Source organism: Bos mutus, chromosome 26, assembly GCF_027580195.1.
Source record: "Bos mutus isolate GX-2022 chromosome 26, NWIPB_WYAK_1.1, whole genome shotgun sequence".
In the NCBI taxonomy this organism is placed as follows: domain Eukaryota; kingdom Metazoa; phylum Chordata; class Mammalia; order Artiodactyla; family Bovidae; genus Bos; species Bos mutus.
In genome coordinates this window covers 19129670-19144601 of record NC_091642.1, presented here as the reverse complement: position 1 = coordinate 19144601, position 14932 = coordinate 19129670, and the positions used below count along the sequence as shown (strand labels likewise).

At 43.6% G+C, this 14932-nt stretch overlaps 1 pseudogene; it reads right to left on the bottom strand.

Moving 5' to 3' along the window:
* The window catches only part of LOC102274424 (guanylate cyclase 2G-like), a 50813-nt pseudogene extending 42870 nt beyond the window's left edge, over nucleotides 1-7943 (bottom strand).
* Between the last annotated feature and the right edge of the window lie 6989 nt (nucleotides 7944-14932).

Here is a 14932-nt window from a genome sequence, read left to right as displayed (position 1 = left end):
TCCTCCATCACAGTCTGGGCTCAGTTAGAAGCACTTTTTTCCGTCCTCTTAACAGTGTGACATAGCACGCTGGAACATGGTGACATAGAACCTAGCAAAGGTTCTGCATCATTCCGACCCAGAAGGGAGGGCCCTCCACGTGTCCTGGCCTCTGCCGGTATACCCAGGGATCACAACTGCACTTTTCCTCTTTAGGTCTTGTTTTCTCTAGCAGGTTGCATCATCCTTCAGAGGGTTGGAGCCAGGAGCCAGGCTGGTCCTGCTACTGACTGTGAGACTTGGGTAAGTTCCAGAACCTCTCTGAATCTCGGCCCATTCATTTATAAAATAGGCAGAAGGCTGTTGTGGTGAGTATAAAGACAGTTAAATGAGGCAGAATAGGTATGGTATCTATTGTATTAAGTGGCACATATTTGGTCTTCACTTAGTCAACAAAAATGCAAGTGCCTACTAGGTGCGAGGCCCTGTTCTCACCATAGAACCTGGTATGGAGCTGACACTTAGTCAATGACACCCCAAATATTCATCGATCATCTTTTCTTGTGTGTTGGGGTCCACACTCGGCTGCCTCACTCCTCACGGAATCCCTGTCATCAGTAGCTTTCTCACCAGCTTCAGGCTCAGCTTGGCCCCACACTGGAAAGAGCTCGACTCTGGCCAATTGTCTGGCTAACCAGACACGTTGCCCCATTATCCCACTCAGCCTGGAATTGCCACTGGCTGATGGCTGCCTTCTCCCTGTTCCAGACCATCTGCCGGCCTCGACCTGCCCTAGCTCCACAGTTCTGACCACTCCATTCTGGCTCCCGGTCCCGGCATCCTGCCGGGAAAAGAAACCGTTGAGGTCTGAGTGCCCACCGGTATGTGTTCAGCCACTTCCGTGTACTGTCTTCAGACTCTCCAAACTACAGACTGGAAGCTGATGTCACTACCAGTCCCGTTTTTGGAAGAGACTCAGGTGCGGGGAGGTTAAACAATTCCCCTCAAAGTCTCATAGTTAGTGAAAAGCAGAGCGAGGATGGAAGCCCACGACTCTGACGCCCAAGCCACACGACCTCTCAATTAATAACCTCTGCCCTTCTCGTGAACCTGGGTGCAGATTTCACAACTCATCCGGCCACTGTTTATTTGGGGCTGAGGAAGATGAAGAGAGAGAGAGAGAGAGAGAGTGTGTGTGTGTGTGTGTGTGTGTGTTAGGAGCCTGGGGAGTCGGGGGAGAAGAGAAGGAATAAGAGCGGAAGTGTGAAAGCCAGACACAGATATCCTCGAGGAAGGGGGGACGGACGTGTACAGGAGGACCCCGTCAGACCTGCTGTGCCGTGTGGATGGGGCTGTGGAACGGTCGCCCCCGCAGCCTTCGGTAGACCTGCTCTCGGAAGCCTTCACCACTAGGGCCTTCTCGGGCAGAGCTGAGGGCTCTGAGAAACACTGACTCGTAGACTGCAGGAAAGTGTGTCACCTTCTGATTTGTCAATACCTCCTTCCAAAAGCTGTCCTGAAAAATAATGAAATAAATGAGCTGTTCTCAGGAAACACCCTGAACAACAGTCAGGGTCAATTGTGAATGTCTATTCTAATCCTTGGAAACACTTTTGGCAGTCTGAAATACTTCATGATGATGGCTCTGGAAGACCTGCTATGCGAAGTCTATGTCTTCTAGTAAGCACTGAAGCAATGAGAAAAAAAAATATCAATCAATAAGAAAGCTTACAATAAGAGCAGCTAAGATGCAAGAAGCTCACCTTTAAGCAATGGATGGCAAAAACTTGAAAAACTTACACTGGCTGATTCTCAAATTTCTGCTTATAGCGTAGCTTAAGTGATTGGTTAATATCATTATTACATACATTATGACAATTATGACAGTAATGCCAGCTCACTGTGTGTACATACGTGAAAAACGGTGAGATCTTCTCCAGTTTCCCTATTACTCCCTCTCATCTCCTCTGAGAGGTTTCCAATGTTCTAGACACGGACAGAGGTCTGTGTGAGCATATGTACATTCTACACAAATAGTATCATGCTATACTGGTGTTCTGCAGCTTGATTTTTGTCAACTTCAGCTTATACTGAGAACACTTTTTGCTGTTTCATTGCCAAGTCGTGTCCAACTCTCTGTGACCCCTCGGACTGCTACACACCAGACTTCCCTGTCCTTCACTATCTCCCGGAGTTTGTAAACACTTTTAGGAAATGGATTTGCGCTATTCTTTTTTTAAAACATCGTGAATTCACTTGTATGGATGCCGTGAGGTCTATTTTTAGGCCCAAATTCTTTCTGCACTTCCAACCAGTTGGAATTGGATCATCAAGGTTTGGGGAGAAAGTGACAAGGGCGTTGGATGGGCTTCCCTGCTGACGCTGAGATTTAGTGCACCGTCTTCCCCTCACGTGTCTGAAGGCAGATGAAGGAGAGGAGGAAAATGAAGGAGAAAAGGTCGACAGCAATGAAAAGGGAAGGGAGGAGGAGGTTCTGAAAATCTTGGCTTACAATTAGAATTCCAACTGGCTGCCCAATGCAACCCGAGACACTTTGGTAATCTGAAATACTTCATGATGAAAAGATGAAAGAAACCTGGAACGTTATTATGCATCTTCCGCTACTTGCTTTCTCCCCATTTCAATTTCTTCATTTCAGTTCAGTCGTTCAGTCGTGTCCAACTCTTTGCAACCCCAGTTTCTTATGATCATATAAAACAAGTTCATTTTACAAAGATAAAACTGCTGGGAAAATTACACAGCGTGTCCTTGGCTAAATGCAAGAAGCTTTTTCTTAGAAGCCTGTGGGTGCACGTATGGTGGTTAAATGTACTGAGACCAGCCCACCTAGTTTGACTACTCAGTCTTCCTCATGCACTAGCTGTGTGGCCTTGGGCAAATAAATTTGCTTCTCAGGACCTCAGTTTTCTTATCTTTCCATAGGATGATGTGAGCTAGTTTTAGTTTATCAGGCACTCACAGTGGGGCCTGGCAGTTAGCACACACTCCACAAAGCAGAGCTGTTGGGCCCAAGGGCTCAGTCCCAGAGTTCAGAAGACCAGCTCTGTCACTCGGGAGCTCCATGATCTTCGATAAGTTTCCTTATTTCTCTAAGCCTCAGTTTTTTTCATCTCTGAGTTGCAATGCTAATAATCTCTATATTACAAGGCTGTTGAAAATATCAAATGCAATGGTGCATGTAAATAATGGATGGACTATCCATCTGCCTCAGGGGCTGTTGGGAAAATCTAGCCCTGGTGCAGGTATAATGCAGAACTTGGTATTCATGGTGGGATTCGTGGTACATGTCAGCTGTCCCTATTGTTACCAAAAGAACCAAACCACCTACAAATTGCCTCATTGGACCAGCATGTTGGTTTTTCCAGGACTTATTGGGGCTCAAACAGAGGTGGCTATGGGAGAAAAGAAATTGGGAGGCCCTGAGTTTGAGAGCGTTAGGGTAGGTCTAGCAATCCAGTAGGAATGACAGTTTCTCCTCAGCTGGTGCTGGCTGATATAGACTATAGAGAGCCGGGCTCCAGGACCAGCAGCCTGGCTCCAGGCCAGTCTCCCTGTCCTAGGAACTGAGTGAACAAACTCTGGGTAGGTTCTTTCCTCTCAGCCTCCTGATCTTCAGTTAAGGACGCAAGAGTTGCTGCCTCCTAGGTTGAGTATTCAGTGAGCTAATGCATCTGGCACCTAGCAAGTGCTGAGTGCTTGTTACCTCTGCCTACCGGAGCCATTGAGGGGTCATGACACCCACCTCCAGCTGCTGCAAAATGATGAAGATGAATTCTCCTGTGTGGAGTCCCAGGTTCTCTGCAGCCAGCAGGATAAGTTTTGCATCTACTGAGCTACAGATTAAGATGATAACTATAAGACAAAATGGAGTTAGCAACTGCACATGGGCATACACACATATACACATTTTAAAGTCTAGCCTGAAGTCACTGCAAATGAGACATTAGCATTGCCTTTCCTTGAGCATGCTTTAGGAAACAGGAATGCCTAAACTGCTCCCTCAGACTATACTTCTTCTTCTTTGTCATTTATTTTTTTAAAAGTTAACACGTGCATAACAAAAAACCAAAAACACAAGGAGCAAAAACAAGTCATCCATAATCACAAGCAGTTGACCATTTGGTGTGCCTTCTAGGTCTCATTTGTGTATTTACACAACTAAGCATCCGTTTTTATGTAATCAAGATTTGGGGTTATAACCACAGGTCTGTATGAGCCTGTACTTCTTGAACCATGCCAGCCATATACAGCCCAGCAGCTTTCACCTCATGGAATTAAAGTCTTCACTGCAGCTCTTTCCCAGAGCACAAGTGGAAAAAGTTTGAAACCACTTCTGTGCTCTAGTTTCTTCATTTAATTGACTCAGAACAATAGACCTGGCTTGTAGGTAGGTTGGATTGGCAGAGAACTGAAAACCAGGAGAGCTTAGACTGTCTGAGTGGGGATGGGGAAAAAATGAGTAGACCGTGGTATTTTTTTTCCATCCAAACACATCAGCATGCATTCTGAGGGCACAACAATGATTTACTTGTATGTATTTATTTTTATATTGGAGCATACTTTCACTTCAGAATTTTTATTTTTAATTGATGTATACTTGATTTATAATATTGTATTAGTTTCAGGTGTACAGCAAAGTAATTCAAATATATGTACACACACACACACACACACACACACATATATAACTTTTCCCTTATAAGTTTTAAAAGATATTGAGTATAGTTCTCTGTGCTATACAATAGGTCCATGTTGGTTATCTATTTTAGTGATTTATTTTTTAAAATGAGATAAATTATAATCTATTTATCTGAGCTTCAGCTAGGTGCCAGGCAATGTGCTAAGCAAAGGATACATCAGTGAGCAAAAGAGAAAGTCTTTGTTCTCAGGGAGCTGACAGTCAGACAGACAATACACAAGTAAAAAGGTTAGAGAGGTCATTCGGGATTCTAGTGAATGAAGGGGAAAAACAATGCTGTGATACTAATGCCGGGAGGGGAATTCCTCCACATCAAGTAGTCAGGAAAGGTCCCTTGGAGGACATTGCATGGGCTCTGGGCTGAGTCTGGAAGACTGAGAGGAAGCTATCTATGAAAAGAGTGCTGGGTGGGGTGAGGTGGGATTATGGGTGGAACTTCAGGCCAAGGGATCAGCAAGTCCCAAAATCCTAACTCCAGAAGGAGCAGTTTATTTGAAGAAGAGAAAGGAGTCAGTTACTAATTACTGCTAGAAAGTAGAGCCTTAGAAGTATTACCCCAATATTCACTATGATATGTTTATCAGTTACTTGGTCTGGCACTTTACAGGCATGACCTTATTTAATCCTCTCTGTTCTATGAGATAGGTAAGATGATTGTCTTCGCTGTACAGATAAAATGTCTGAGGCACTGAGAAATTAAGCTACTTGCTCTGGAGCACACAGCTAGAAAGTGTGAGAGACGGGTTTCAAACCTAGGACTGTCTGTCTCCAGAGCCCTAGCTCTGAATGACAACCCAAGACCAAGACCCAGCCCACATAGCAAGTTCTTCCAGAAATTACCATTTACATCAAAACACTATAGCATCAAGAACTTCACTGTAGACGATATTTTTCTTGTTGGTAGTGATGCTTTTTTTTTTTTTAGTTCTACCAGTTTATTGCTACCAACCCATCACCCTCCACCTTCATGCACACAGGCTCAGCCATTTAACCCCATGGACTGCAGCCCACCAGGCTCCTCTGTCATGGACTTTTCCAGGCAAGAATACCAGAGTGGGTTGCCATTTCCTTCTCCAGGTAGTGATGCTTTTATGTATCATTAATTATATACCCTGTTTTCATCTGCTTACATTCATAGAAAAATGAAAATTCTTAGTTTTTTTCAAACAATCATTTTTTTTTTTTCTCTATCTGCCTCTCTAAACATAAGGAACAGAAAATTCTTTCCTACTTACCCCTGGAAATCAATGACAGGCTCCTAAGATTCTCTTGAAGGAAGACCGGATCGTTGTTGGTATATCTTACGCTGGTGGTGACGGTGAAATGGGATTTGAGTTCATTCTCTACAACCCTCCATAACTCATCCACTCCATCCCAGGAGGAAGTCCCGAAGTGACCTCCAAACATGCCAATGTGTTTCCAGTCCAGGTAGTGGAGGCTTTTCTGGAGGACATCACTGACTCGGTGCATGGATGGCACGAGGTTCACATAGGTGTCATACAAGAAGTTGTTCTCCAGTTGCGCTGTTTGTCCAGCAAAGTCAAACATGGGGATGTTCCACTCAGAAGCCAGCAAACCAATAACCTTAAAGTAACCAAAGGGATGTCTTTCCATAATTGAGTTTTGTTACTATCCAACTCCACTATAAAATATCTGCCTCAACTTTGGATTCAGTGAGTCTATGGGTCATACTGAACCATCTCTTTTGGAGTACTGATAACGTCTTAGGTCCAACTTGATGATGCAAAATCTCAGAAAACAATAGTAGCAATAGCTAGCATCTCATTTTAGAGCTGAAAACGTGGGGGCACAGAAATGGAACTTACAAAACGAGCAAGTAGTAAACCTTGGAATTCAGGTAGTGTGATAGCAGAGCCCACACTCATAGGTACTACTTACTTTTTTTAGTTTTTCTTAATGTGTTCCTTATTCATTTCTCATTCGTTTTCCACTATAAACCTACTATTTACAGGAAACTTCAGAGACCTTCCTCTTAAAAAAGATCTTGAGATCAATTATTACAGGAGTTAAGACATGTAAAAATAGCTGTAGAGTTAAATATGCCCTTCAACATTTATAGACAATAGATTTAGAGGAACTTAGGGAAGTAAGAAATTGCTTCTAATTTGGGAATTAGGGATGTGGATATTGAGGGTAGAGGGATAAAGACAGGCTCCATGGCTTTTGAGCTTGACTTTGAAGAATGGGTAGGCTTTGTTAGTCAAATGGGGAATTCTAGGAGAGATTAAGATTCAAATTCAAATGTAAACTAAACTCTGTAGCACCCACTAATAATAGTTCTGCAGGATTTTTGAACATGAACACTGTACTGTCTATTCAGCCTTGCATCTACACCTGTAAGAGCACAAGATCCCAAGGATGTTAACAAAGCTAGTCTCATTAGCTAAACCAATACAAATCATTCATTTCTCTCATTTTCTTGCCTTAGCTTATGGCAATCTGTTATGCACACCAAAGGGAAACCTACACAGATATTTTTCTACTTAAAGTTGTGTTCAGTTTCTTCTGAACCACATGGCTGACAACGTTAGTGTGAATAATGAGTTCATATCCAACAGCACCAGGGCCAAACAATCCACGGTTTTTTTAGTGAACATCAACAAGTTAGTGAGTGAACTAACAATTCTTGACTTGTGAGGATTTCTTTAAAGAAAGTGTTAATTGTTTTCATCGCATGGTCTGGTTACATTTTAAAGAAATGGTACCCAAGACTTGACACAGTTATTGTTTATAATAATGCCATCCAAGTCAAAAGATTTTTCAACTCTATACCATCACTTTAAGGTCACCCTTTCCAATGGAAACTCAGAAGAACTTCTTAGAAGGCTGTATATTCTACCTCTGTGGCTTCTGGGCATGCTGGTCCAAACGAGGGAGAAATCTCTTCTTTCTGGACCTGGCTGATGGAAAGAGCAAGAGACTCCTTGGCACCACAGGTTGAGTTGATGTAAGTAAACTCCTAGCTGAAATTTCCGAAGTCCACCAGCTCGGAGTTGATCTTGTCCATGGCAGTCTGGAGGCCACCACCCAACCTTTGCACACTGAATGGATGGGAGATGTTTCAGGGGGCCTAAAAACCCACAGTGAGTTTAGCAGCCTCAAGCCATGTCATCAGCACACTGGCAAAGAGCATCAGAACTAGTGTTGGGTGGCCAACATGGCATGCAACCCCCAAACAGAGCCCAGATCTGACTGAGGGCTTAGCACCTGTCCTGGGAGCCATGAATGGTGTCTAATACCTGGATCACTGCAGAACTCTGAGAGGCTCAGCCTCCTGACCACTTGTGCCCAGAGCTTAAATAACAGTGCAAAGTTCCCTGAGGACCACAGCTTGTATTCTCTTCAATGCTGTTAATTAATCAAACTCTTCCTTTCCAGAGACTGTCCTAACACATCTAGAAGCAGCAGTATTGAGGAAAGAGCCTGGGGCAGGGAGGTGATGTGGCCCTGGTCATTGATCCAGTGGTACCACTGTCCAACTTCGTGTTTCTTGACAAGTCACATAACCCCAGATCATCTCCAACCCCCAGGCCCTTCTCCCCTAGTAAAATATGAATCATGGGAGCCATTCAAATGTAGACAGATGGTCTAGGATTTAATTCTGACTCCATCACATGTAGTTATGTGATCTAGGACATGTTACTTCCCTTCTCTATGGCTTCATCTCCAGATCCACAAATTGGGGATAAAATTTAATGAAATCTTCTTCAGCTGACAAGGTAAAGATTAAAAGAGATCATACAAGTCCAGTTGTTGGTACAACATCTCAGCAAAGAGAGCCACTTTGTCAGTGTCAGATGATGGTGGTGGTGGTGAGAAGGATGATGGGGTGATTGATGATGTTGATCATGTAATGATGGTCATTATTTCTGAATCCATCTTATAAGAAATTTTCCTAGAATGAGTGGTTATGAAAGAGTTTACTCACAACTGGCACAGTTGACATCCCTCACCTTGGTCTAGAGACCATGGGAAGGTTACTGGCAAATAAATACTAATTCTCCCTCTACACAGATCAGGGAAAAGAGCTGAGGACAGTTCTTTACTGAATAATTATGTATGAAGTATGAACACTTCGCTTGTAAAGAATCATATTATATTAAGCATTAATATTACGGGGATGACAAGACTCTTGGGAAGCCATTTTTATCCCCAGGTAAGATGACCTAGCCACCAACCAGGTAAATGCACATCAGTGTAAAGAATTCAGCTCAGTTGCTCAGTTGTGTCTGAGTCTTTGAGACCCCATGGACTGCAGCACACCAGGCTTCCCTGTCCATCATCAACTCCTGAAGCTTACTCAAACTCATGTTCATTGAGTTGGTGACACCATCCAACCATCTCATCTTCTGTCATCCCCTTCTCCTCCCACCTTCAATCTTTCCCAGCATCAGGGTCTTTTCCCAGGAGTCAGTTCTTTGTATCAGGTGGCCAAAGTACTGGAGTTTCAGCTTCAGCATCAGTCCTTCCAATGAATATTCAGGACTGATTTCCTTTAGGATGAACTGGTTGGATCTCCTTGCAGTTCAAGGGACTCTTAAGAGTCTTCTCCAACACCATAGTACAAAAGCATCAATTCTTTGGCACTCAGCTTTCCTTATAGTCCAACTCTCACATCTATACATGACTACTGGAAAAACCAAAGCTTTGACTAGACAGACCTTTGTTGGCAAAGTAATGTCTCTGCTTTTTAATTTGCTGTATAGGTTGGTCATAACATTTCTTCCAAGGAGCAAGTGTCTTTTGATTTCATGGCTGTAGTCACCACCTGCAGTGATTTTGGAGGCCCCCAAAATAGTTTGTCATTGTTTCCATAAAGAATTCAAATACGACTAAAATGGATTTTCTTTTGGACCCTTGCAGGGTGGGAGCTGGCAACTCCCACTCATCTCAGGATCATGTATTTTAACACAGAAGACTCGCTATGAATCTCAAGGCTTGATCTGAGGACCACTTACATCAGCCTCTTATGGTTAAAAAGACAGATTCCAGGCCTCCACTCCAGATCCTATGAACCAGATGCCTTGAGTTTACTCTAGGAATCTGCATTCAACAGATGCTCATATACTCCTAAATACACTAGTGCGAGAAGCTCTGAGACAGTCTAAAACGAGAGAGGTCAAGAATCACCATTAACTATTCACTACTTAATTTCCCTCAGTAGCAAATTCCCAGCATGGGATTACTGAGCTTTAGCTCTGATCTGCTTCAGAGGGCATTTCAAAACCCCTGGATTAGGGGGAGTTGCTTTTCTCCAAACCAAATTCATCATCGCTGCTTCTGCACTGAACTTCAGATTCTCTCTCCTCTTCTAGGACAACTTGGTGTCAACTTGCTACACCTTAAAGATTAAAGTCTAAATTCTTTAAAGTCTGAGTCTAAGGACTCCCTTGCTCTAATCACAGGCAGAATTCCATGAATCTTTTTGGCTCAAATGCTTACCAGATGTAAGTAGGTTTGGGTAAGTCAGTTAAATCTGTGCCTGAGTTTTGTCAACTTCAGAAAGAGCTGAACAATATCTATCTCAGAAGGATGTTGTAAAGGTGTTGTGTGATGACATAAGTACTTAGCACAGTGCCCCACACTTAGTAGGAACTCTGTAAAGAAGCACGTCTACAGGGCATGTCAGGGCATGTCATTGCATAAGGCAGGGTCTCGAGACCAGGATTCTGGGAACAATATTATATGATATACTCCGTGTCCCCTCTCTCCCACTATCACATACAAACTTCTTAAAATGGGTATTCCCACTCTGGATAATTTGAGATTCTCTGGGATTATAGATTGCCTTCCCATAAGAAACCTTCAGGCAGATGACGGCATGTGTTCCTCTTTGGAGCCTCAGATCCAGGACACTGTTGCACCGGTAAGCATGCAAATTATTATTAATCGTAAGTATTTTTGTATTAAGCATGGTCAAAACTAGGAGAAAATGCCAATGGCGTTCAGTGTTGGTGAGAATTTAAGAAACAGACATACACTCCTCATAGGAATGTTGATTGATAGCAGTTCTCATATACATCTTTGACCCAGAAATTCCAATTTGGGGGATTTATCCCACCGAAACAAGAGCATATGAGAGCATATGATAAGATATAACCACAACACTTTTTAAAAAGACTTTAAGAATTTTTTTTGATGTGGACCATTTTTAAAGTCTTTATTGAATTTGTTACAAAATTGCTTTGTTTTATGTTTTGGTTTTTTGGCTGCGAAGCATGTGGGATCTTAGCTCCCAGACCAGGGATCAAACCTGCATCCCCTGCACTGGAAAGTGAAGTCTTAACCACTGGACCATCAGGGAAGTCCCCATAATGCTTTTTTTTTTTTTTTTTTTGACAGTCAAAAACTAGATACATCCTCCATGTTCAACAGTAGAGGCCTGGAAGAGTAACATGGAGTGAACTCATGACTGTGGAGAGAGCAGTCGTTACAAATGATGTTTTAAATGTTCATTTATTGACTCAGAAAGATAGTCACAACTAAGAGAGGAAGCACACTTTAAAACAACATGAACAGTATTCCATCTTTTGTTGTCTTTTTTAAAAGCACATAAAGTTGCATAAAAAAGATTATATGCATCAAGCCAATAAAAACTCCAGGTGACAGGAATTATGGGGTGTCTTTTCTTCTTTTTGCATAATTTTCATATTTTTTTATCTTCATGTCTTTGCAATAAGGAAGACAAGGGAAAGTTTTAATTAAAAACAAACCTAGACTTGTATTTGCAGAGTGACATCACAGTGGATTAAACCGTCTGGATTTCTGCACCAGCAGAACTTCACGTTGGTCTGGGCCTGCACGTCTCTGCACTTGGCTTATGCTGTGCTCAGCTCAGTCCCTTCTGCGTCTCCATCGCCCTCAGAGGGAGAGAGACGTGAGGGTCTGGGTAATGGTGAGCATCATCTGGGAACCGTTGTCATGGTAACAGCCCTCCCCTGTTTGTACCAAGTGCTTGATTGGCAAGAGTGGCAAGGCCTGAGGTTAAAACCAGCCTAAGGAGATTTGTAGGGACTGTGGCTGCTGGAGAGGGCACACTGTTGTCCACTTTGCTTCTTCAGCCCTGCCCTTTTCTAGGAGATTCTTAGGCTTGTAAGTTACCAGTGCTGTGGTGGTACATAGGGGAGGTCACGTTGTTTCACCCCATGATGCTTTGGAATAGAAGTAATCTGTGCTTGGCTCCCGGAGGTGCAGAGCTTGGTTCCCTATATTAGCACTTTGATTCCCAGATACTTTTATCTTATCTCTCTTTCCTGAAAAGATTGTTACTGAGGGAGGATTCTTTCTTCCTAATATATAGTTTCCTCACTGCTGACCAGCTGGGCCATAAACCAGATATAGGGCCAGCTGTTCACATGCAAGATCAGATATGATTAGCTGTTTCCAGGGTGATGGGGCTGGCTTTTTTCTACCTGCCCTTCCTCCCCTCCCACTTGCCCCTCCCTCCCTTCAATCTATAAATCTGTGGCCTGATCTGATCCTGTTTAGAAAAAAAAATGAAAGGCTGGGTTGTAACTTCTCCAGAAGGTGAGAAATAGAAAAAGGTGTCTGGCCCACTCAGAATACAATAGAGTGAGCCTGGAGTTTCCCACCTTGAGGGAAAGAGAAGAGAGAGGCAGGCATCCCTGCAGGCTTTCCGGAGTGAATAAGACTGGATCTGACCCTCCGTTTTCTTTTTCTTTTTTAATGTTTTATTTGTAGAGGCTTTATAGCATATTTTAAAGTTTTTTTTTTTTTTTTTTTTTTAAGCTGCGCTGAGTCTTCAGGCTTTTCTCTAGTCGCAGCCAGCGTGGGCGGGGAATGGCGCCTACCGTCTAGTTGAGATGCGCGGACTTCTCTTTGCGGTATCCTCTCTTGTAAAGGCTTTAGAGCACAGGCTCAATAGACGTGGTGCATGGGCTTCGTTGAATGTGGGATCTTCCCAGATCAGGGATGGAACCCGCATCTCCTGCATTGGCAGGCAGAGACTTCTCACCTACCAGCTTCTTGTCCTGAAAGTCTAGGAGTCTGATGGATTCATAATTAACCCAGTACTCCATGCCAGTGATGCAACAGTTTCTTTCTGGGTCTTGCTTAGAGGTTCCTATCTTGAAGGTCTAGTCCACCAAGTACCAACCATCCTACAAGTAAGTGTAAGTCAAAATTGTTCTCACCTGCTGGGGTGTGAGCTTCAAACTTCCCTATTATGTTCTCAGTGCTTGTAAATAGTTGTGATGAAGTCAAGTAAAAAGAATCTCCAGGTAAGTAAATATTTAAACAGCTGTAGGACAGTGGAGTAAAGGTTGACTTTGTATAAAGGGGAGATGTGTTTCTTAGGTTGCAACAAAAGGCAATTCCTTGAATCCAAAGCCTCTCCTTTAGGTAATCGTGCACATACTACTCCCCAGAGGCCAAGGATGGGGCACTGGCCTTGGTTTTCTGATGAGAACATGCTGCTTGTTTCTGAAAAGGTTTGGGTTGTCCTAAGTGGCGCTAGTGGTAAAGACCTTTACCCGCCTTTATGCAGGGGACGTTAAGAGACACAGGTTCGATCCCTGGGTCGGGAAGATCCCCTGGAAAAGGGCATGGCAACCCACTCCAATATTCTTGCATGGAGAACCCCATGGACAGAGGAGCCTAGTGGAGTACAGTCTGTAGGGGCACAAAGAGTTGGACACGACTGAAGCAACTTAGCAGGCACACATAGCTGATTCACGTTGGTGTACAGCAGATACTGACACAACTTTGTGAGGCAATTATCCTCCAATTAAAAATTAATTCATTAATTTTTAAAAATGAATGTGTTCTTGCCTTACTTCATCTCTCTCTGGGGATTATACCCACCTTTGACCCATAAGAAGGACATGCTCCGCTATCTGAGCCAATCGGAGGCCTGGGTAGCACCTGGCTTGTCATCTGGGCGCCATCTCTCTGGTACGCAGCCATCTAAACCCAGCAGGATGTCCCTGCGGCTCCCCACCCTCTTCAGCTTCTGGTCTGGAGAGACCAGAACCCCTCCCACTTCCTGGCGTTCCTACTTTGTTTGTGTTAAAAGCTCCCAAACAGCTCCCTAGCCACGCACTCAGGGTTGTTCTCCCACGCTGTGAGCCCAGGGAACCAAGGCTGCAAAGCTGAGGACGCTGTCCTTAAAGCCTTGGCGAGAGGACAACTGTAAGATGCCCCACCCAGAGTACTGATACTCTTGTCTGAGATTTCTCCACACTGCCCTGTAAGAGGCAGTGTAACAGAAATGTTGAGAGCACAAGTTTTTGCAATAAGACTTAGGCTGGTTGTGATGTTTTGTACTATATGAACCTTCAGTTCAGTTCAGTCACTCAGTCATGTCCGACTGTTTGTGACCCCATGAACCACAGCACACCAGGCCTCCCTGTCCATCACCAACTCCTGGAGTTTACCCAAACTCATGTCCATTGAGTCATTGATGCCATCCAACCATCTCATCCTCTGTCACCTCCTTCTCCTGCCCTCAATCTTTCCCAGCATCAGGGTCTTTTCAAATGAGTCAGCTCTTTGCATCAGGCGACCAAAGTATTAGAGTTTCAGCTACAACATCAGTCCTTCCAATGAACACCCAGGACTGATCTTTAGGATGGACTGGTTGGGTCTCCTTGCAGTCCAAGGGACTCTCAAGAGTCTTCTCCAACACCACAGTTCAAAAGCATCAATTCTTCGGCACTCAGTTTTCTTTATAGTCCAACTCTCACATCCATACATGACTACTGGAAAAACCATAGCCTTGACTAGATGGACCTTTGTGGACAAAGTAATGTCTCTGCTTTTTAATATGCTATCTAGGTTGGTCATAACTTTCCTCCCAAGGAGTAAGTGTCTTTTAATTTCATGGCTACAGTCACCATCTGCAGTGATTTTGGAGCTCAAAAAAATAAAGTCAGCCACTGTTTCCACTGTTTCCCCATCTATTTCCCATGAAGTGATGGGACCAGATGCCATGATCTTCATTTTCTGAATATTGAGCTTTAAGCCAACTTTTTCACTCTCCTCTTTCACTTTCATCAAGAGGCTCTTCAGTTCTTCTTCACTTTCTGACATAAGGGTGGTCTCATCTGCATATCTGTTATTACTGATATTTCTCCTGGCAATCTTGATTCCAGCTTGTGCTTCATCCAGCCCAGCATTTCTCATGATGTACTCTGCATATGGAGAAGGAAATGGCAATCCACTCCAGTACTATTGCCTGGAAAATCCCATAGA